The sequence below is a fragment of the Chenopodium quinoa genome, unplaced genomic scaffold (genome assembly GCF_001683475.1).
Source record: "Chenopodium quinoa cultivar QQ74 unplaced genomic scaffold, ASM168347v1, whole genome shotgun sequence".
NCBI lineage: Eukaryota > Viridiplantae > Streptophyta > Magnoliopsida > Caryophyllales > Amaranthaceae > Chenopodium > Chenopodium quinoa.
Window position 1 is genome coordinate 2,788,020 of NW_018744093.1, and position 24,469 is coordinate 2,812,488.

The 24,469-nt window shown below is 36.8% G+C and overlaps 1 pseudogene; it reads left to right on the forward strand.

Annotated features, from left to right (window-relative positions):
• LOC110692218 overlaps window positions 1–6,661 on the forward strand; it is a 32,330-nt pseudogene extending 25,669 nt beyond the window's left edge.
• Window positions 6,662–24,469: the final 17,808 nt, after the last annotated feature.

Below are 24,469 nucleotides of genomic sequence, written 5' to 3' on the forward strand. Positions count from 1 at the left end.
TCAATCAATCAATTAAAGTCTTAATCCCATAAGTGGGGTCGGCCACTAAATGCACAGGAATATTTTGTTAATATATGTTGAAATTGCATTGAAAATGTGTGTAAGCATTTAATCTTACATTGATTCTCCTTGTTATCAATTGATATATAAGTATAGTATGACTTATATTGTGAAACATATGTTTGTCTAAATTACCTTTTAAAACAGACAGAGGCAGTAGAATGGTTTCTAACATACCTTTTTTTAAACCTTTTGTTTTACCTTTTTACCTTCAAGCTGAAAATTAACTTGATTTGACTCTCATATGATCGGTGATCAATGATGAGTTTAGCCCAAATGCACGGTGTTGTTAGAAGAGAATTATCAAATGTGTTGGTCTTAAGGCTTATTTATATTTGCCCAATTATTGTAAACTATTGCAGAAAAATTGATAATTGGATGAATAATTCTAAGTACTAAAAACAATTCGTATTGATCAATCCTATGCATTTGAAACAATTCATGTTGATCAGTCCTATGCATTTGAAACAATTCTTATTTAATTAATGTCCTAGGTAATAAAACACTATTTGAGTATTTACAGTAACTTTAAAATAAAGATAAATAGTTAAATAATGTTCAGATCTTTCAATAAATATTAGTCATTGTCAAACAGAGCATAATAGAGCTCAATAATGATAACTTATGCAAATAAGACCCTAAGTGCCGCTGAAATGTTAACTGTGTGTGTGTGTGTGCGCACACGCGCGCGTGCATGCATGTGAGATTAATCATTAACTGGAAAGGTGTTGTACGTCAACAGGCAGCAACTTGTAAATTTTGTTGTAAATCATTAACTGGAAAGGTGTTGTTAATCAACAGGTAGTAACTTGTAAATTTTGTTACATATTGATTGAGGTCAGTGACTTTTCGACTAGTTAATAATGGTGCTATCAAGTTGTTTAATCATTTAGCCCTGGCCTACTCGTACTCATTGTGAGAAATGATTTAAATCAGTTGATTTTTTTTTTTTTGTTAACTTACTTTTCTGTGTTCTTTGTTAGGTTTTGGAGCAGAATCCTCCAATGAAAGACACATTCAAATCCAAAGATGTCACAGCTGCTCCAATTCGTGTCATCCAGCCTCTTTACAATGCTGGGGTATGTTCTTCAACCATGAAAACGTACATCTATGATTGGCTTAATCTGTTGATTATGTATACCAATTTCATCGCTTCCATGCATACTCTCCTAATTGTTGTAACAATTGTTCCAAATCTTAGTATTATATTCACACTCTTGCTTGTACTTTGCATTAAACAAGTTTTTAGATGAAGTAGTGCAAGAGGGTAAGATGCATCTACGGAATAATTTCAACAATAAGATGAATTGAGAGGGTGCTGTTTCTGATATACTATTTGATTATCTTGATTGGAGAAGAAGCTAAGATGTTAGTGTTACTACAGGATGTGAAGGGACCTCAAACTGTTGCCTTTAACTTACCAAACGATGAACGCATTGTGAAAGATCGCGGTACTTCAATGGTGATGCTTAAAAATGTCTCAGAGGCAAAGTAAGTCAAGTTTTCTTTACCTTGACTGCAGTTTATTTTATTTTATTTCTATCACTGTTGGCATGCTATTTTTACTTATTGTTATGCTTTCTAAATATCTACCGTGACATGACTGGACCAGGTTCAAGCATATTCTTTTTCCAATAGCCGAGGGATGCATTTCAAAGGAGCAGCAAGAGCTTGTTGACTTTGATTCATTCTTCACTCATACAATATGTCATGAATGCTGTCATGGAATTGGCCCTCATAGCATAGTGCTTCCAGATGGTCAGAAGTCAACGGTGAGATTGGTAATTCTACCGAGGCCTTCCATTTTTAATAACTATTGTTTGTTTAAATTGAACAATCTTATTCCAAGAATCAAACATTAAGAACTTAGAAGACTAAAATGTTTGAAGAGCTATTTGCAAAATAATCACATTTTACTACACTGGCTTTGTAAAGTAAGATTAATAATTACTTTTGACTTTTTGAGTAAGCGCTATTTATTTGGTGAAGAATTAAAATTGCTGAACTAAGACTAGAACTAAAAATTATTAGGGAACAAAACATTAACCATTTTTATTGCATCCGCATCATAGCTTTCAGCATTAGCTTTTAGCACGAAAATGATGATTTTAGTACTCGTCTTTGGTATATGGACTTAAAACATTTTTGTTGTAACACCTTTGAGGACAAAATCTTTTGCTGGTTGCTTCTTTGAGTTATAAGTCCCCTTTTCCCCCTCTCTACTGTTAGAGCCTAACTCTTTCTTAATACTCCCTCCCATTTTTTTTAAAAGCTACACTTGGGATTTTACACTATTCATATTTCATCCTTGACTTTTTACTAATATATAATATTAATATGATTCTATAATATGTTGTTGGATTTGTAATAATGTCTACTATTATAAATTAATTTTCATAATTTTTACTAATCTCTAATTAATGATATTGATGGTCAAAGTTGTGCCTCGACAAATGTGCAAATCCAAATATAGACTATATAAAAAAAATAAATAAATAAAACCCAGAGGGAGTATTATATAAACATTTTGGTTTACACTCATAAACACGTTTTAACCATGGCCTTAAATGATTCGGTGTATATACGGTTTTCGCTTATATGAAAATATAAATTTATCTTTGTTTTTATATGCATATCACCATTCAACATTATGCCGTTACTGTAATTGCTCACTTTATAGGACAATGCTATAGTGTGCTCATTAGGGCAGTCTCAATCATAATTAGAGTACTATTTATGTAGTTGATATGTTATCATCGTTATGGTTGTTCTCTAGAAAAAGGCAGATAGGTGTTAGGGAGACTAGGAGTGAACCATTTGTTAAATCGAACCGATGTCTTCTCATAGTGATTTAGTTTTTGTTTTTGTTTAATTAAACCATAGGCCTATAATCTAGTCTTGGAACAAAGAGATTGAAATTGATTTCCTGAGGTAAATTAATCAAAAGGGGAAAGAAAGAGGAGATGAAAACTATTGATGGAATTCAACAACTTTTTTGTAATATACTTCTTCCGCTCTATTTTGGCACTACTCATACTCTCTCCTATTACGTCATATTGTGATTTATATGGAAAAAAAATATATAGTGATGTAGGATCTTGCTGCATCTGTCTCAATTTGTACTTTATTAAAACTAAATTCTATATATTTTTTTTTCTAAAACACTAAGAAAGATATTAATAGTTTAAATTGCATTGACAATTGTGAAACTCTTAGTGTTGCAAGTAATATGGAGCAGAGGAAGTATTATAATTTTTTTAAGCTTCATTCAACAACTAGGTACAAATTTATAACACATGGAGATTAGGTTAAGATGGACAAATTGGTTTTTTCATATTTTTGCTAGTATTATTAACTATTTTTATGTTATGGGCCCTACGAAAAGTGTGAGAAAAGGGCCCGTACATAACCAACATATTTTTATTTTATTATTTGGATATATTTTAATAAAAGACAATGAAAAAAAAAAGCTTATTTCATCTCCCATAATACGTCTTATTGTCTTAATACACAATAGTAGTTTTGCAAAATACTAAAATATTTCTCTCTTCTTTGAAGATTATAACTACTGATTTCTTCGAGCATTTGGTGAGGCAAATAATTAAATAAGCACCAATGTTTTCTGGCTATCCTTCTCAATTGATTCAACCTTGTTTGTGACATTGATGGCCTCAAGTAGGATTTTATCAACTTTAGTTTTCAGTCAATGCTACAATCACGGGCACTCTTAATGGAATCCTATAGGCTATCGATACATTTAGATAACAATCTGCAAGTTTGACAAATTTAAGAATATTAATGGCATACAGTGATTCCGTTGCCGTGGTATTGATTTGCCATATTTGAAGTGTTTGAATTTGGGCAATTGAAGAATAAGGTGAAGTGGTAGACATTAGAATCACTGCTTCCACTGGCTGAAAACTTGAAGGCTTTCAAATTTGGTAACCGAAGAAGGAGGTAGAGAGGTTGTTATTCTTGTTAATTGCTTGGTGGTTTCCGCCTGTGAGCAACTTAATTAATGAAAGGAAATTAGGAATCAAACGAAATTATGAATTGTATTTGACTTATGGAGTTTTAGTTTACTTGTACTACATTCTAACAGTAGACTAGTGGAGGAGAAGTATAACCTAGTAGAAGACTGATTTTATTTAGTTATTTTAATATTGGCCCCCTTTCAGTGTGGGCCCTAGGCAGTTACACTCGTTTATGCTCAGGGCGGAACCTGAGTGTAATTAATTTAACTTTTGACAGGTTGATGTACTAACAATTTTGTCAATTTGTCTTTTTGGGTTTGTTATTTTAAATGATGGGTGAATTAATTTTGTACTCTTATTGCTGATGCATTTGGTAGAGGCGATGTAATATTCTCTTATGAGCTTTAAAATGAGTTACCATTTCCCTTCCCTGTTCAAAATCTTCATGCTCCTATATTCATATTGCTATTATCTTTCAAAACAGTTTGACATTATGGAGGCTGTTAATTATTGCTTGCTTGTAAGCTCTTGAGAGAATGTTAACAATTTACTTGTAAAACAGGAGCTTCAAGAACTGCACTCTGCATTAGAAGAAGCAAAAGCTGATTATAGTAGGCCTTTGGGCACTAAATTTTTTCATCAGTCAGGTTAGTGATCATGAATGCCACTTTCGCACTTTTGAAAATTGTGAGGCCTCTTGATGCTACTTAACTTTCTTACCACTCTTCATTTCGTAGAATTACTTTTCACCCTAGTTCTCTCTAGTGATCCACATCTTTTTGAGAAATCTTGACATCATTTTTAAATTTTGAAGAATTTGAATCACCTCAAAAGGGAAAAAAAAGTACAAAATATAAGATTGTTTATGATACCAATGCATCATAAATTGTTACTTGTTTACATCAACGCAAACATTACCATGTTACAATTTTGATGATAAAACACCACTCAAATCAAACTTTAACATAACTTATCGCACTTTTTATATATTGTGAATATTGTCGAGTTTGTTATAATAATAGATCAAAAGGAGTATTAGTTTCAAGTCAATTGAAACACAAGATATCATATTTGACATACACGTGTTAAAGAACTCTTATAGTCAATTTAGCATCTATGAATCATGGTATAGCTAATGCCTGCAGAATACATTCTCTTTAGTTTTGTCATCTCAAATTATTCCTATGCAAATTTCTCTCTCAAATTTATTTTATATTACTTTTGTCAATCTCAATTTATTCTTCTGCCTTGTTATAGAATCTACTTCCGTCAAGTTTGTGCAAATCAATGTATGTTTCCTTTCTTGCGGGATGCTTTCGCTCCGTGCGCTTTGGGTTAGATGAAGCCCATGGGTAAGCAAATTACTGCATTGTTTTCAATTCAATTTTCTTCCATATTCTTAGTGTATGTTGGCCTTGTTTTCAGTAAAGGACAAGCGTTGCAGTTTAATTGGTTATTTGAGAAAGAAGCATTTATTTTGCATCCTGATGGGAGGTTTAGCGTTGATTTTGACAAGGTTTGATGCTCAAATTTTATGTATTTAGTGTACGTCGTTCATTGAATAATCTAATAGATTTTTTGATTTTTTTTATTTTTTTTTTATTTTAAGGTTGAAGATGCTGTTGAGAGCTTGTGTAGACAGATATTAACCATACAAGCTACTGGTGACAAAATTGCTGCCAGTTCACTTCTTGAGAAGTACTGCAAAATAACCAATCCACTGCGCCTTGCATTAGACAAATTAGAAAGTTCAGAGGTATGTACTTTCAAAACTTAGTGTAAGGGCAAATGGGGACTCGTATCCTATCTTTTAGAAAAATGGATAGGCTGATCACTGATTCTTAAGAACCATCACTTTTTGTTCTAGCAGACATCTTTTGTTATAGAGTTTCTGATAGACCATGTTTTTTCGTTTTCTTGATGTTGGTTGTCCATTCCAAAATACCATCCGCATCAATTATCTATAAAAGGAGTTTATTCAAATGTTGTAAATAATTGATGCCAGTATTTTTGTATGATTGGAAAGTATTAATTTGTAAGAGCTGCTACTCTGTATTTAAAAAATAGTTGTCGACAGATCTCTTAACCTCTTAACCTGCTATTGAAGATATCTTGATTTCTTACCCTTCCTTTAAGCTTCTATTATTAACCTTTCTCACCCTTCTTTCATCACTAACACTTGATCTTGGATGGGTTACAGGTACCAGTTGACATAACTCCAACATTTACCACCGCAAACCAATTATTGCATGGAAGGCCCTGATACCTGCTAGAAATTTGTTGAATATATGCTGCAATACTTGAAGTCTCATGCTTTACAATTGTAGTAAAATGTTACTGCTACATTTTCCCTCTGGTATCAGATTGCTGCAACGCTTGAAGTCTCATCATGCTTTACAATTGTGGTAAAATGTTGCTGCTACATTTTCCCTCCGATATCAGATCATACAGAGATCGTTTTATTTTATGAACTCGAGATTATGGAGTGGAGAACTGAGTCATGTTTTCTAACAAGGATTGAATATGACTGCTTGGATATTGGTTTTGGCTTGGTTGATTTGCCTGCATATTTATCCTAAGCTAACAATAATGCTATGGCTTTATGCTATTGGCTTTATCCCTATTCATTTGATAAGGACCTTACATTATCTATAACAGTGTTGATGTTAAAAAATAATTATCCAATATAAGTTGCAATAAAAAGTTGGCTTGCTTTGTTTTACAAGTTACATGGTCAGTTTAATGTGTTAGTTTTAAGACTTAAGAAACTCTTCCCGCACGATAAGGTGAAAAACCACAACCCCAAACTCAAAGGACAAAAATGATTTACTATCCATAATTTTGGGAGTACAATGATAACCAGCACAAATACAATACTTATAACGGTTATTTCACCAAATGCCATTGAGGTTTTTTAAAAATTCATCAAATGCTGTCGAATTTTCCAAAAATTCACAAAATGCCGTTAATGACTAACAGACGTTAGCTCTGTTAGTTATTAGGGTTAATGGTGACACTTGTCATGAAATGATGGGTTCCTTTTAATCATTTATTTTAATTAATAATATTTTTGTCTCGATTTTCATGACAAAAATTACTCAGGCAAGGTTTTGGAGGTCATTTTAATCCCTTATGTTTTCAAATTAAGCTCGAAAATGGCAAAAAAATTAAAATAAATACCTCGTTTTGCATGTCGAGAAATTTCTTGATTTGCGTGTTGTTATTTTATAACCGCGAAAATTTACCGGTGAAAGATTTTGGGGGTGAATTTTATCCTTTATGGATAAAAGTAAAGCTCGAAACAGTAAAAAAAATAAAATAAAATAAAATAAAATAACGTAAATGCCCCGTTTTGTACGCCGAGAAATATCTCTATTTACGTGTCGTTATTTTTTAAATATGTAAAATAATTGGGTAAGGTTTTGGGTGTCATTTTGACCCTTTATGGATCTAACTTAAGCTTAGAATTGGGGAAAAAAAAACGTAAATGCCTTGTTTTGCAATTTTTACAGTAAAAAACCTAAACAATCTGAACACGCAAAACGAAGCATATACGTCATTTATTTGCGAATTTCGAGCTTGATTTGGACTCCATAAAGGGCCCAAATGTCTTCCAAAACCTTATCAGAGCAATTTTACTGTTTATAAAATAATGACACACAAATCGAGATTTTCTTAACGCGTGAAACAGGTCAATTACGTTTTTTTTCCTAATTTCGAGCTAAATTTGTTTCCATAAAGATTTAAAATGACCCCCAAAACGTTGCCTGAACATTTTTCACGATTATAAAATAATATGCAAATTGAGGAATTTCTCAACATGCAAAACAAGGCATTTCTGTTATTTTATCCCCAATTTCGAGCTTAATTTGAATCAATGAAAGGTCAAAATAACCCCCGACACCTTGCCCGGACAATTTTCTTTTTATTAATTAAAATAAATGATTAAAAAGAACTAATCATATCATGACATATCATCATTTAAACCCTAATGACTAACGGAGCTAACGACCGTCAGTCATTCATGGCATTTTGTGAATTTTTGTAAAATTTGATGGCATTTGGTGAATTTTGAAAAACGCAATGAAATTTGGTCAATTTTCAAAAAGCTCAATGGCATTTGGTGAAATCACCGTACTAAAGTATAAGAAGTGATAATTGAACTCGAGATTAGCAGAGTCGCAGTCGATGACTAAAATATCATTGTAACATACACTACATTAGTACATTTGGAGTAAGTTAAACAACAAAATTTGTTTTGAACTAATAAACACTTTGTTTGTTTTCACAAAAAATATTTGAGCTTGGCTATTTCAATCTAACCTTCCTTGTCAATCGACCACTAGCCAAGTAGTCTATTTCAAAATAATATAACCAAAATTGCAGTAAGAAGTTAACATTCATTCACCAAAATGTAAGATGCTTAGCAAGCAAATTGATATTTTGAGTCTTATTTTGAGAGCTAACTTGCCTTTTCGTCATCACGTGAGTTTTATTTTGAGAGCTAATTTCAAAGTTCGAGGATGAACATTCGTTTTAAGGGGAGTAGATGTAAGGGCCACAAATGACTGCCACTATCCATTCTGACACCGGCAATCAACCACCGTCGGTTAGTAGTCAAATGAGATTATTGTACTTTATTTTTCATCCCCGGATTATTTAGATTGATGTAGGTGGAGAGAAAAATACTAATTCAAAGGCTATATTAATGCCCACAAAATATATTAATTATAATGTAAAAATGTTATAAATATTGGAATAACGAAGAACATATAAATATCATATTTAATTTGTCTTTGATTTTTGGTTGTTAAAAAAACAATAACAATATGAAATAACTTACTTGACTATTCATTATGAAACTGAAAGTAAATGCTGAGATTACGCATTGAATTTCTGCTAGTCGATCCATAATAAAAAAAAAGTGTTTGTGATTGTTCTAGAAGAAATGAAACAAAAGATACGATAGAGCTAGGACATTTATTGTATGAGGTCTACCCAATGCTCGATGTAGGGGCATATAATAGATCGATATTAACATCATGAGCCGTCCCATAATAAAACCAGTTGTTGCTGATACCTTCTTCTCGATTTTTTCTTCTCCTTCTTCCATAACTCGAGTTTGGAGAAGGAAGAGATAAGAGGGCCTTATGGAGAATGTGGTCAGAAATCCATAATAGAGTCCAAACACGACCGAATTGATTATCTTCATGCATAAGAATATTAGATTACCTAGTAGAATATAGTAAGTAGCAAAGGATTACAAACTAGCAAATGATACGATAGATTAAAGAGAGTCATCAAATGTGTATAATTATATGATCGTAATTGTGAAAAAAAAAGGAAAACAATTACAGTCATTAAATAAAAGAAAAAATGGAAAAGAATAATCCACCTTTGTCAATTCAGCTCAAAACAATCCCACCTTTTCAAATCTAGATAAATCTCACCTTTAAGACCCATTTACTCAAAACAAGTTATTTATCAGATTATTAAGTTGGTAATTTGTTGAAAAAGGTTACATGCCACTTGTCATTTTTTTAATGGTAGTATGTATAATGAAAAAAACAAAAAAAAAACAAAAATAGTTTTTAAAAAAAAAGCCCCTTCTCTTCCCTTTCCTGTTGGCTGTTCCCTTTCCCTCTTCCCCATCCCCCATCTGACCAGCAACCACTGCCGGAACACTCCCAACCTGGCCACCCCCCTTCACCGCCGACAAACAGCCCCCACCCCCTTCTGGTGGGAGAAATTAAAATTAAAAATAACAAGTTCATCTTCTTTCTCTGTTTTCTCTCTCATCGCAGCAAAAAATCTGATTATTTGAACCCGAATTATTATCACCTAAATTAATAAATTGTCTATTTTGATCAATACGTATTATCATTTAACCCCTAATTAATAAATCCAATTCACGAATTCTCAAACTAATCATGGCAGATACCTTAAACTCTTTCCCAAAACAAATATGATGGAGCAACAAACACCATTAATGGCGGTTCAAAATTTTGCAAATAATAATAATGTCATGACTTCTCCTTCTAATCTTTATTGGTCTTAAGTATTTCTCCTGCTATTACTAGTGTTGCCGTAGTTTGTGTACGGTCTTAATTAGGTGAATGGTGGTGGTGTCGAATTGTCGATTGGTGTTTGGTGGAGTGAGATGGTTTTTCCTTTGCGTGTGTGTTGCTGTTGTTACCGGAGTTTGGGTGTTTGCGAAGGTGGTGGTGTTGTTGTGTATGAGGCAAGAGGGACATGATTAGTTGTGAGGAGGGTGTGTCCGTCGTAAGAGATCCTTTTCCTCTATATCCATGACCCTTTAAGGTGTGTTAGGATTTGAATTCCTGACTGTTTGTGGGATTTTGAATTAGAGTTGATCCTATCATTACGCTTTTCTGTAAGAAACTAATAAAGAGTCGCCAATGAGTTTTAGGAAAACTCATAAACCTCGTTCATGCCTTTCTCGCAATTAGGGTTCAAGGGATATTTAGCATGAATCATAAGTTTACTCATGCCCAAATTGGTCTACTTATACCAGAAATGAGTTCGGGAGCGAGGATACTAAAATAACGTTCTTTTAAGGGAGGAATCGCTATCTAGCCCAAGTGCGGCCTCTACTAGTTCATCCCTTTTCACAATTTCATTATCAAATAATATATGCAACGTGATACCTAAACCCAGTAAGTTGATTTTATTTACACGCGTTAATCACATAAAGATTACATTGCAATGAATGTCTTTGTTATTCAAATTCGTGAAAAGAACAAAATAAACAAGATTCGTCTTGACTTAAGTAATAAAACAACAACTAATTATTCCAATTCAAGTCATTAGTTAACGCAAGAAACTATGTGAAATTGATTAATTAAAATTTATTTTAGTTGATCAAGCAACACTAATTAATTGATTTAAAGTTGTTTAAGCAAGAAAAGAAAGGTGGTTTATCTAAGTGCTCGAGATTTTGCCACTTTTCCTTGCTAGATCTTCATTTAGAACACTTATGGACTCCTCCTTGTTTGGGAAACTCCACCGTAAGAACAAATAATAAAAAAGGGTGAGTGTTTGAGATAAGGGGATGATTAGTGCATAAGCTCACATATTTCTGCTGACTTCTTAGGTTAAATTGTGTGTCTTTCAAAGCTCGTATTGAACCCCTATTTATAGGGAATGGGTGAGTTTAGGGTTTTAAACATTCTGCCGCAGCAGGTGGCGTGCGCAACTCAACAGGTTGCGCGCAGCTGCTGCGCGCAAGTGATTAACCTGCGCTGATCATGGCAGCGCAACCTATGATCTTACGCGTAGCTTTATGGTAAGATTCGATTCATTATATTTATGAAAATTCTGAATCTTCCGCAAGCGCGCCATTGGAGGTTGTGCTGGGTGTCATGCGCAACCTTGTGAGTTGCGCTCCAGGCCAGTGCGACTCCTTGAGTTGCGGGCGGTTTTTTCTGCTGCAGCCCTAGATTTAACCTTGGTGCTTCTAAATCCGTCAAAATTAGGTTTAATATCGGGATTAGGCCTAATTATTAGTCGGGCTTAGTATTATCAAGCTTTGGTTCATTTCGTTTTGGGTCAAGCTAGTTAGGTTATGTGTTTAGGCTTTAATCAGTAGTCATCTTCACTCCAATCCAACACAAAGATGGAATTATTTATCGTCATAGCACTTTTGGTCGGGACAGGGTACCAAAAGTAGATGTCTACAGTTATCCCCCACATTGATCGAGTCTAGAATATACAATGATCAAAGTAGCCAAGGATATAAATCCGAGACTCATTTTTCGAAGTTCCTTAAGGACAAGGAATCTTTCAATAGTGTTGAGAATGTCGAGACTATTCTCGATTCGCTAAGTGTTTAAGACAAGTAGCTGCTAAGACCAGAAAAGGTATCTTCTGGTTTTAGGGCGCTGAAGAATCTAAATTGACCCTTTGCTAATGTAGAATGCCTACAAGAAAAGGCTGTCATGGGTGATGTCATGTTATGAGAAGGTATCGGGTTTCAATGCCTACAAATGTCGCCCTCTTTTGCAGGTTTAAAGGGAATTTGTACTTGAAATCACGCTTAATAAGATAATTATTAATTTGATTTAGGCTTAATATGATTTTAATTCAAGTGATCGCCAATAATAGATTTATTTGTGCATTAACAATCAACCAATGTAGATTAAATATGCTTAGGGTTAACTTGTTGAATTGGATGTATGTTGATCGGAAAGCGCACTTGAATATCATAAGAATTAAGTAGAGGCGGATTTAGGGTGGGTTCAATCTCTTTTAGGTTGGATTCGAACCAGCATCCCCGAATATCCAGTCATGGTTCTGGACCACTATGGAGTTAGCGATCTCCGTGATCGTGATTGGGATGTAACCTTCACACCCGTGAACGGTTTACAAGTTCCTAAAACTTGTTCGCGACTCTTTGATCTCTAGCTTCTTTCCCTTTGGACGTCACCATTCTTAAATCCATGATCACAGTGGGGCTCAAAGTTGATGTTTGAAAAATTCCCTACACACACCAAGCATACACCTTGATAATTGTCACAAAGAGGTGTACGTGCGGACCCGAAGGTTGCTCAGGCGCGATCAACTGTACCATAGCCAAAAAGAGGTTTTCGATGGGACAATGGAAGAGGGGAATGCGCCTAGGCCATTGACTGTTGAGGAGGTTTATGCTCGAGTTATAGGTACAAGAATGGTTTTTGGAAAAACAAAAAAAAGTTGCGGCTCAACTACTTACTTTAAAAAAGAATCAATCTTTTGGAAGCTTTCGTACTGGAAAGAACATGACGTTAGGCACTATCTTGATATGATGCATATTTAGAAGAATGTGTGTGACGCTCTTGTGGGAACACTGATGAATATTCAAGGCAAAACAAAAGATGGAAAGGGTGCACGGTTAGATTGGAAAAGATGGGGGTTCGTCAAGAATTGTGGGCTCAGGAAGAGGTTAGAAAGGGAAAGGAACATGAAAGGAAAATAAAAATGTTTCAAAAAAAGGAAGGGGAAGAGCAAGGGAAAGGGAAAGGGAAAGGCCACGGGGGCGTCAAATAAGAAAGATAGGGGTAAAGGCAAGGATGAAAAGGCTTATTTACCTCCGACTTGCTACACATTGTCAAGGGTAGAAAAACGGATGTTTTGTGCATGTATGTACGACAGTAAGGTTCCATCAAGGTATGCATCTAACATGAAAATATATGTATCCTTAAATGGAGAATTGAAGTTGACAAGTATGAAATCCCATGATTGTCACATTATGATGCAAGTATTCCTACCGATTGCAATACGTGGTATTTTACCGAAGCACGTGAGGGAAGCTATTACAAGCCTTTGTTTGTTTTTCAATACAATATGCAGCAAAGTGCTTAATCCTTGTACATTTGATGCTCTACAGGCGGATGCAGTTGTGACTTTGTGCAAATTTGAGATGTATTTCCCACCCTCATTTTTTGACATAATGGTGCATCTAATTCTTCATTTGGTTCATGAGATTAAGTTGTACGGTCTAGTGTTCATGAGTTGGTGCTATCCTTTTGAAAGACACATGGGTACATTGCAAAATAAAGTAAGAAATCCGGCTCACCCGGAAGGAAGTATGATTCAAGGGACCGTGGGTGAGGAGATTGGTAATTTTGTGGCGACTATATAACGTTGCTGAACCTATTGGTCTTCCTACTTCTCGACATGAAGGGGGACTTGATTGTCATGGCACAATCGGGTCGAAACGAATGTCACCTGACCGAGGTAAGTTCTTACAAGCACACCTATATGTGTTGCACCATGTTGCAGATGTTCACCCATATTTAGACAAGCACATGGCTAGTTTGTGTGATGAATTTCCATCGAAAAGTGAAAGGGCACTGATGCAGTTGCATAATAAGAGGTTTGTGAGTTGGTTTCGTGATCGAGTGATGGGTCGATTGGATTAGAGTGCCACTGATACAGTAAGGTGGCTTGCTTATGGTCCTAGGGATGATGTTCGCTCATTTGAGGGATATGACATAATGGGTACACTTTTTGGACTGAGCTTCAGGATTTGAAATATTCCTCTGCCCAAAACAGTGGTGTAACGCTTGTGGCATCATCAAGGGAGTTTGCAAGTGCTAAGGATAAATCACCCGTTGATGCAGAGTTGTCATACTACGGTCGAACTAAGGAAATATGGGAGCTTGATTACTGTAACTTCACGGTTGCTCTTTTCCAGTGTGGGTTGATAATATTAGGCGTAATGTCAAATATGATGACTTTACTCCTGTAGATCTTGGCCACTTGAATGATAGTGCAGAACCATTCATCCTTTCATCTCAAGCTAAGCAAGTGTACTACGTAACTGACCCAGTCAATTCAAAATGGTCTATTGTGCTAGCCGGCAAAAGAAAAAATCCTAGGCATTGGAGATGTTGAGGATGAGGAAGAATATGATGCGTTTGATGATTCAACACCTTTCACTGTTCCTAAACCTGTTGTACCAAATGACATAGACATGGAAGCAAATTATCTGCGATTAGACCAGAACAAAGGAATATTAGATTGTGGTACTATTTGTTTCGGGGTTTTCTGATGTCCTGCGGGAGAGTTACAATTTCGAGACTGGAACCGGACGCCTGTACCTGCAAAACAAACGGATGCTCCGGATGGTTGGAGATCCGCCTCCAACGGTCAAGTTAGTACTTGATTAAGGAGTAACTAATGCGGAAAATGTAATTTAGTCTCTCTAGGTGAGAGTGTTAAATGTGCGTAATCCCCCCTTAATGAGGATTAATGAGCATATGGATGCGTGCCAATACTAGGTTTAGGTTAAACCTAAGGCTGACTGGGCTTCCCAAAGATTGGGCCTTGTTGGCTGATTTTCCCATTTGGCATGGGTGGATACGTGTCGCGTCGCAATTGGTCCATGGAGGACGTATCTTTGATTGACACGTGGCAGGCTCCGATTGGCCTACATGAAGGACATGTGGCGAAACCTGGTTGGTCCACGTATCAGATGGTGATTGGTGGATAAAAATCCCCTAATCACTATTATTTGTGATTTGAGATTATAAGTGTTGAAAGTATTATAAAATCACAAGTTAGGTGATTTAAAGAATCATTTTGGTGAAAATGAATGAAAGTGTTAACTTACTTGCCTATTTTACACATTTTCTTTTAAATGAATCAAGTAACTCTTAAAACATGTTAAATATGATAGGATATAATATTTTAAGTGTTGATAGTATCATAAAATCACAAGTTAGGTGATTTAAAGAGTCATTTTGGTGAAAATGGATTAAAAATGACCTTTATGTTAACTTACTTGCCCATTTCTATGTTGACTTGTATTATAATTCATAAATTTATATTTGATTATAGCTTTACCTAACAAATTTATTTCTATTACAATTAATAACGTGTTATGTTTGTAATGGTAGGTGTTTATATCTCATGGAGGACGATGATGACCTTAATTGTGCAAAGGATATGGAGGATGATGATCATGATGTCGATGAGGATGAGGACGAGCTTTATGATGTCAATAAGGAGAATGATTTGGGTGAGCCAGAAGATCAGGCTCAGGATGAGTTTGAGCGTAGGCTTGATGAATTTAAAATTTCAGCTGAACGTGCGCCTCCTATTGAAAATGCAGTTTCTGAGATTGTTGGTGAGAATCCTACTCTTCAAACTCAAAGCAAAGCACAGGGTCAAATGAACAACACGGGTGGTGGAGGGGGTAAAGGCACCGGCTAAGAAAAATGGTAGGGGTCGAACGACAAGTTTTAAGAAACCCGTCGATCCCATGGTCCTGAAGTATGACAAGGTAGGCCAACCTACGGGAAAATGGCGTCAAATATTCTATTCAAGTTGGCATATGTGCGCGCAAAATCCCCAATACACTTGGTTAGCGGCAAGTACCTCCAGGCTTGATTCAAACATTTTGGGATGATACAAAGCAAGTGTTTTGTTGGCACATTTACAAAATTATAAATACCTTCACCTTATTGTTGTTTGAAAGGAGAAACTAATAATCGCTTTTATTTGTGCTTGCAGAGTCTGTTTAATATTCCTAATGGGCGAAGGGTGTTTGAATCCTTAGTAGCGGAAAGATTCAGAGGCTTCAAGACCACCTTAGTTCGTAGATGGATCACTAAGAAAGTTGACAAAAAACCAAAGAAGAAGAAAGCTTGCAAGGGAAAGGATAATGGAGGTGGAAATGACGAAGTTATTGTAGGGTTTCGTAGTGACCCTCACTACGCGGAAAGAAACCCCCCAAGACCCGCCCCGATAACTAAAGCAATTAAAGCATGCAAAACATAATTAATACATAATTAAAAGAATAAGGGATAAATAATTATACCCTAGACGCGTGCTTCGCTCGCTAGTAGAGCTCTTACTTCAACCTCGCAAATGCAAGGCCTCTGACGGTTCGTACCCTCGAACCCGACCAGATCATCCTAATCCCCGAAGGTTAGTCGGGACCCGGACAAAATATAAACTTTGGAGTTTTACGAACTTAAGGTATTCTCAACAATGGAGATGCCTATATAGTTCCACTCAAGTGTGTTCTTTCCCAAATGCCAAAGCCTTGGTATTTATAGGGAAATGAACCCTTGGATTTCATTCCCCAACCAATGTGGGAGAATGAGTAAAATTGATAATCTATTTAATTCTAAATTAAATAATTAATCAAGGCAATCACTATGCAACAAGTGTCAAGGGGAGAGAGAGAGTTAGGTGAGGACCAAAAACAAGGGGGGGACCATTGCCTTGCTCCCCAAGGCTTTGCCCCAAGGATTGGTCCCCACTCTCCCCAAACCGCCACCAAGCAAGGCTTGCTGGGCTGGCAGCCAGGTAGCATGCTAGCGTGCACCAGCTAGCACAGCTAGCCTGCACCGCATCACTGTCTAGCATGCAATGCGCACCAGCCAGCCTGCCTAGCACATGCGTTCTGCTAGCGAGCCACGCATGATGTTAGGTGATGGGCGCTGGGCGAGGCCCTCGCTACTGGCTGCTGGTTGCCTGGCACTCGCACTCGCACGCACACGCACAGCCAGCATGCGTGCTGTTAGCGAGCCACGCATGCTGGGCATTGCCTCGCCAGCCACACGCACAAGCATGCGATGCTTGGTGCTGTGCTAGCGATGCTGCGATGGCATGCATGCACACGCACACACGCATAGGCCTAGCCATGCGATAGTGCTGTGCTGTGTGCTGCGTTGCGATAGCCCTAGACACATGCACACGCACACACGCATAGGCCTAGCCATGCGATAGTGTTGTGATGCGATGGTGAGCTGTGCGAAGGCTGCGATGGTGCGATAGCCCTGGGCATACACACAGGCACACACACGCAAGTGCCTCGTACTGCGATGGTGTTGTGCTTGTGCGATGGGCTGCGATAGCACCTAGGGCGCGCCTAGCACACACATGGTGCTCCTAGGCTTGCGATGAGCTAGCCTAGCCTAGCACTTCACATGGCTAGGCCAATGTGATGCTAAGGCTATGCTCGTACTTGTTGCTTGTGATTTTGCGACGCTCGGTCTCGACGCCCTAGGCTCGATATCCGACGTCTGTGTTCGTAAAACTCCGATGACTCATTAAATCCTTCGGATTGATTCGTCATCTCGGATCGGTTGTTCGATTGGGTTCGACCCGAAGGGTTCAGTTAAGATTAAGCTGTAATATTAATTATGCCTTAATATTACTGATCGGAAGCGGCCTCTACCTAGGCATTTCGATCACTTGACCTTACTGAAGAATTAGCTCTGTAATAATTCTAAACCCTCTATCAGAATAATACACTTGTTGGAAGGACACCATTCCTTTCAGTTATCGAGGAAGATCAACTCCCATGGAAAAAATGACCAAGCGTGCTGAAGGATGATTGGGAAGCTTTCGTTCTTAAAAGAAGCCAAAAGGAAGAAATTGTAAGTTTGGGTAAATCTGATGACAATTGTTTAATATATTGACCCTTTTTGAAGTAATAATACTAACATTTCTAAATATGTAGGAACTGCGGGAGCAAAATTCAAAAAATGCATTGCAGAGGTTGTACAACCATCGTATGGGGTCTAAGACATTTGGTGAATGGAGGGAAACGTGGGTCAAGGAGGGTTTATACCCCACTTCGCTTCTAGGGTCATCCAAAGAACCCTCTAATTCCACGATCACTATGTTGGTGAGTCGTATTGGCGATTTCATTTGTTCTCTACATGCGTTTGACAAGGAAACCGGAAAATGGGTCATTAAGGCTCCGGAAACTAAAAAAATGGCAGATAAACTTGTAAGCTAACTATGAACTTGTGAACTTTATGAAGCTTTTCCATAAATATCGCTATACAAAAACATTAACTATATTCATGTTACCTTTTTGTTTTTGCTACAGCTTGAGTACACTGAAGAACTGGTTGAAGGCAAGCTCGTCCCAACTGTACAGAAAGACCCTTTCACCTTGGCTTTGGGAAAGCCCTACCATCCAGGACGGATAGTAGGTACAGGAGGGACATTGCTAGGATGGGAAAAGGTGATGGGTCCAGAGTACACTAAATCAGGAAGATCTCGAGCAAGTATTAACTCACCGCATGACATTGGTGCCAAGGTGGTATCAGTTAAGGAACAGATACGTGATGAGATGCGAGTGAGTTCAATGCTTGGGCAAAGGAAATGAACTTTCCGAGCTTGTCGTTCCCCTCGACTACACCAGTTGACTCATGTAGTCATCCTCAAGGATATGGAGAAGATGAGATACATGAGGTAGTTTCAAATCTATTAGTTTTGGCATATTGAGTTACCTGAGATCTTAGGTGGCATTATTGATTTACTATTGCAGGTTAGTACTCCTACACATGCGGACTCAAGGGATCTTGATGATCCAACACTGCGTGAATTTCCAGATTTACAGGTGATTTGTGTGGTTCTACCGTATGTAGTGAACTTTGTTACATTATCAACAGCGTAGGAAAAGACCCCTTGTCATTTGTTTGGTTCTAAAGTGATATTCCGAATATGTGTAGAAAGAGACCCGTTGTGCACTTCTACACCCGGGGCTATCAAATAATGGAGAATTGCATTATGTGGCTTATGGTAGTGCACAAGCGGCCCATGATACGGTCCATTTGCGATCGTTTAGGTCACAACATTACTCGGTCGGGATCAATTATGTGATTGGGGGGTTTGAGGACATCCGACTATCGGTGCCCATAGAGGAGGATAACATATTTACACTTTGGGTTGTTGTTGGTAGCTTTGTGCAATGGCCATGTGCTTGGGTAAGGTTGATCAAAGAGGTAAGCCCCAGCCACATCTCCGCTGCGAACCCCTTCCCTCCCCCCTTGCCTCGGCCACTATCATCCTTGGCAGCTGCTACCTGGGCTGCAGAGGCCTGTGCAGCTTCTGCCTGGGCAGCAGCTGTAGCTTGGGCAGTAGCTTCGCAGGCTGTTATTTTTGGTTCACGCTTTAAGCGGTTGTCTTCATTAAAGTTGGATGGATTAATTCTTGTATAACCAATTGCGAGATTTTTTTTTTTTTTACAGATTTCAAATAAAAGCCAAACTTCAAAAAGAGATATGGAGAAGCCTAAAAGCATTGATCAACCTCCAAAGAAGATGAGTGAACAAGTGTCGAAGAGTGATTATGCGTTGAATAATAACTCTTCGAGAGGTTCAGCCGTGCAACCTACTCCACTTATTGAAGGCATTGTCCTTCAATCGTTCTCTAAGGATTTAACTTTTCTACGCAACCTTGTTAGTTGGTTTCCTAGTGGAGATCCCATTGAAATTACACTACCTAAGACATGTTCCACTATGATATGGATGCAATAGCATGGATTAGAAAAGAAGATGTGAAGGAATTTCTAAGTGGTTCAATACTTAAAATTTCCCTCATTCAAACATTCATGAGGTACTTCAATGCCACTTAAATTATGTTATTCATATTAGGGGTGATTATCGTTCGGATTTCCCTTAATTTTCTATTATCATGCATGCAGAGCACTACAGGAGCACTTAAATGACATTGATTCTCCTTGTCAAGTTGGGTGGTTATGCCCCGAGCAGACCTTCGCTTCTAGAATCTTAGCCAAACATCCTAATTATGTTGAACAGAGTATCAAGAAATCAGTGCATGCGGGAGACAAGTTCATATTCGCCCCATGTTATGAGTACATCTAACCATGTCAAATTCAATCGTTTCCCCGGATTATATGTTGACTCCTAATTATTGATTTGTTTATCTATTGTGAATTTATGTAGGTTGCATTGGTCCCTTATGGTGATTTGTGTTTCCAATAACACAATTTTCCAATTTGATTCAGCTCGATTGCCTCAAGCACAAAAGTTGCTCGTGAAGGTCATACTGCAAAAGTATATATAGCTACCTAGTGTTGATTATCATTGCCTAACTCATTTAGTAGTCATACTAATAAAATTTGAACTTAATTTCCTATAGTGTTATGAAGAAACTAAATTGTCGTGCTCCTCAGGGTCCTACATGGAAATCACCGATGGTAATGCCACACGATATTGTGATTTTCTTAATAAAATTGTATAAGATGTTACTAATTTGCTATTCATTTTGATTCATTTACTTTGTTACTATTCTAGTGCACACAACAAGATAACGGAGATGATTGTGGCCTATATGTGATGAGATTCATGTTTGACATAGTGCGTCGTTGTACGGATACTCTACAGCTGGATGAGGTACGACATTGACTTAGTTAAATGCTCTTTTCATATGATGTCAAGCCTTATCTAACTAAAACTAAGTAATATTAATGTGTTATGAGAAAGAACTAGTTTATTTGATAAGAAATGTAGAAAATGGGCAAAGCAGAAGTCATATAGGCCTTATTTGGGTCATTTTGGATGAAAATGCATCCTAAAACTTAGTAAAATACTCTTTTCATGTGATTTCAAGCCTTAGACACCTAAAAATAAGTAATACTGATGTTTTATGAGAAATAACTAGTTCATTTGATATGAAATGTAGAAAATGGGCGAAGTAGAAGTCATATAGGCCTTATTTGAGCTATTTTGGATGAAAATGCGTTCTTAAACTTAGTTAATTGCTCCTTTCATGGGATTTTAAGCCTTATCCCCCTAAAACTAAGTAATATTGACATGTTATGAGAAGGAACTAGTTAATTTGATAAGAAATGTAGAAAATGGTCAAAGTAGAAGTCATATAGGCCTATAATTGAGCCATTTTGGATGAAAATGCGTCCTAAAACTTAGTAAAATGCTATTTTCATGTGATTTCAAACCTTACCCACCTAAAACTATGTAATATTGACATGTTATGAGAAAGAATGAGTTCATTTGAAGTCATATAGGCCTTATTTGGGCCATTTTTTCCCAACTGAACTTGTAAATGCATGAATTTGACTCCTAATTGCTTATTCATAGTTACCAACAATACTAACATGGTATATAAGCTTGGTATAAGTCATTGGATTAAAATTTAGAAAGAAAATAACATCTTTGGGAACGTTAATAGCTATTACATTCCATTTTAGGCCATTTTTGCCCAAGTGAACTTGTAAAAGCATGCATGTATAACCTATGTAATTACTAACAACTTTGGGAATGTTAGTAGCTATATATGTGAGCCTAGTGTAACAAATCAATTTTTTAAACTTTTATTTATACATGTATAACCTAAGTAATTAATTCTAACATAATTTTTGTTTATTCCAAGTTTTGCACGGCACGAAAGGAAGTTCTGTTGACAAGCAAGGAAATTAGTGAAGTTCAAGACATGTAGGCGTCTTTCATCACCTTTAGTTTGTAAATGTTACTTCTATTTGAATTTATTTTTTGTTAACTTCTTAAGTACATTATTAATTAGTATTGTTTGTGAATGTGACACTTTATTATATTGCATTTGGGAATGATTAATATCTATGTATTGCTGTTATTATTTCAATTTAGAAATTATTATTATTGTTAACATAATAATTATTATTATTATATTAATAATAATAATAATTATTATAATAATAATTATTATCATATAATAATAATAATAATAATAATAATAATAATAATAATGGTAGAATTAGTACAGGATGTGCAGGTTTTTAAGTATTATTATTATTATTATTATTATTATTATTATTATTATTATTATTATTATTATTATTATTATTATTATTATTATTATTATTATTGAAAAAATATATAGAGAGTAAAGGAACCAGTAAATCGGTGCCAAAACTTAAAAAAAATAAAAAATAAAAAAAAGCGCTGCAAAGACTATTAGCACCGCAGTTAACCGGTGCAAAAAATAAAAAATCGCATCGGTTAACCGGTGCGAAAAGTAAGCAATGCCACCGGTTTTGAACCGGTGCAATTGTTTTACATTTCGCACCCGTCAAATCTAGACCAGTTCAAAACCGGTGCGATAGGGAGGTTTTGAACTAGTGCTCATTTATGTTTTTCTACTAGTGATCACTCGTAGAGTGGGCTCATACATTTCAGTTGGGAGCACGGCCTCAGCACCATAGACCAAAAAGAATGGGATCTCTCCTGTTGAACTCTTTGTTGTCGTTCGAATGGACCATTACAGATTTACCAATTCATCAGCCCATAGGCCACCTGCTTTCTCAAGCTTCCGCTTGATGCCATTGGAGATCAATTTGTTGTATACTTCAACTTCGCCATTGGCCTTTGGGCGTCCGACCGAAGCAAATCAGTGTGAAATGCCCTGATCACTCAGCCAATCCCTCAGATGGTCGGTCTCGAATTACGGTCCATTATCGAACACCATTGATTGTGGCACACCAAAGTGTGTGACTATATTCTTCCAAATGAAGGCACTGCATCTTTCCATTTAATTCCTCATATGGCCTCAGCTTCTACCCACTTCGTGAAGTAGTCAACTGCTACTAACACGTACCACCTCTGTCCTGACGCTGAAATATACGACCCCAAGATGTCCATGCCCCATTTTATAAAGGGAAGTGGACTACTTATGGCCTACAAGCTGTTTGCCGGGCGGTGAATAAAGGTTGCAAATCTATGGCACTTGTCACATTTTTTCACCATTTCCATGACGTCCGAATTCATGCTCGGCCAGTAATATCCCAGATGGGTAACTTTCTCAGCTAAGGCTCGTCCGCCTATCTGCGATACGCAATACCCCTGGTGGAGGTCGTCCAACACCTCATGCCCCCTCTTAAGTATAACACACTTTAAGTAAGGCTTTACAAATGATCTTTTGAACAAGTCATCTCGGCGGGTCCAGAATTGCAATTGGACTCGGTGGTTCCGATTCCGGGTAATAAATTAAAGACTCGGTTGCAACTGGTTCCAATTCCAATTCTCAATTTTTTGGAACCGGAACCGATTGGGTACCTGGTTACCCAAAATATATTGAACTAAATATATTTTAAAAAAACAAAAATATGTTGAATGTATCTAATTAGTAAAATAAAAATAAATAATATTAATATCTAATATAAATAAAATATAGCTAAATGCATATAAAAATATAAGTATTAAATTCTAAAAATGAAAATAAACCAAAAAAATATTATAGTTTGTATTTTATATTAGCAAGTATGTATATAATTGGGTACCCGGCTGGAACCGGTACCTGGTGGATCCAATTCCAATTCCTAAATTTTAGGACCTGGTTGTACTAGTTCCAATTCCGATTCTGAATTTTAGGACTTGAGTCCGGATCCTAAAATTTTGACCGGGTACCTGGTTTGCTCACCCCTAGTTGGGAGTCCGAACAGGCATCAATCTTTGTTGCCCCGACTGCCTTACACATTCTAAGGCCGGCTAGAAGGGCTTCATACTCGGCCTTGTTGTTAGAGGCTTGAAACTAAAATCTCAAAGCATATTTGAACTTATCTCTTTCAGAAGACAGATATATGATACCAGCGCCACACCCGGCCACTGTTGCACTTCCTTCCACAAAATCTTTCCAAATTTGATCCTCTTTCGGTTGTAAATCCGGCCGTGTCATTTCAGCCAAGGAATTTGCAAAGGCTTGGCCCTTGATTGCCTTTCTAGGTTCGAATGTGATATCAAATCCTCTGAATATAATTCTAAGGCCCATTTGAGCATTCGGCTGCTGGCCTCCAATGTCGTGAACGGCTTTTTCAATTGTTGGTCCATGTAGACCACAATCGAATGAGCAAGAAAATATGGCCTTAACTTTTTTGATTCCATGAACAATGCCAAGACAAACTTTTCAATGGGTGGATACCTAAGCTTGGCATTATGCAGAATATGGCCTTAGCTTTTTTGATGCCATGAACAATGCCAAGCCGAACTTTTCAATGGGTGGATACCTAAGCTCGACATTGTGCAGAACATGGATAATGAAATACACAGGGATCTAATGGCCGTCCATTTCAGCAAGCAAGACGGCGCTCAAGGAATGATCTGAAATAGCCAAGTACATGTATAACTTCTCATCTTTGAGGGGACTGATGAGTCGAGGAAGGGTATTCAAATGAT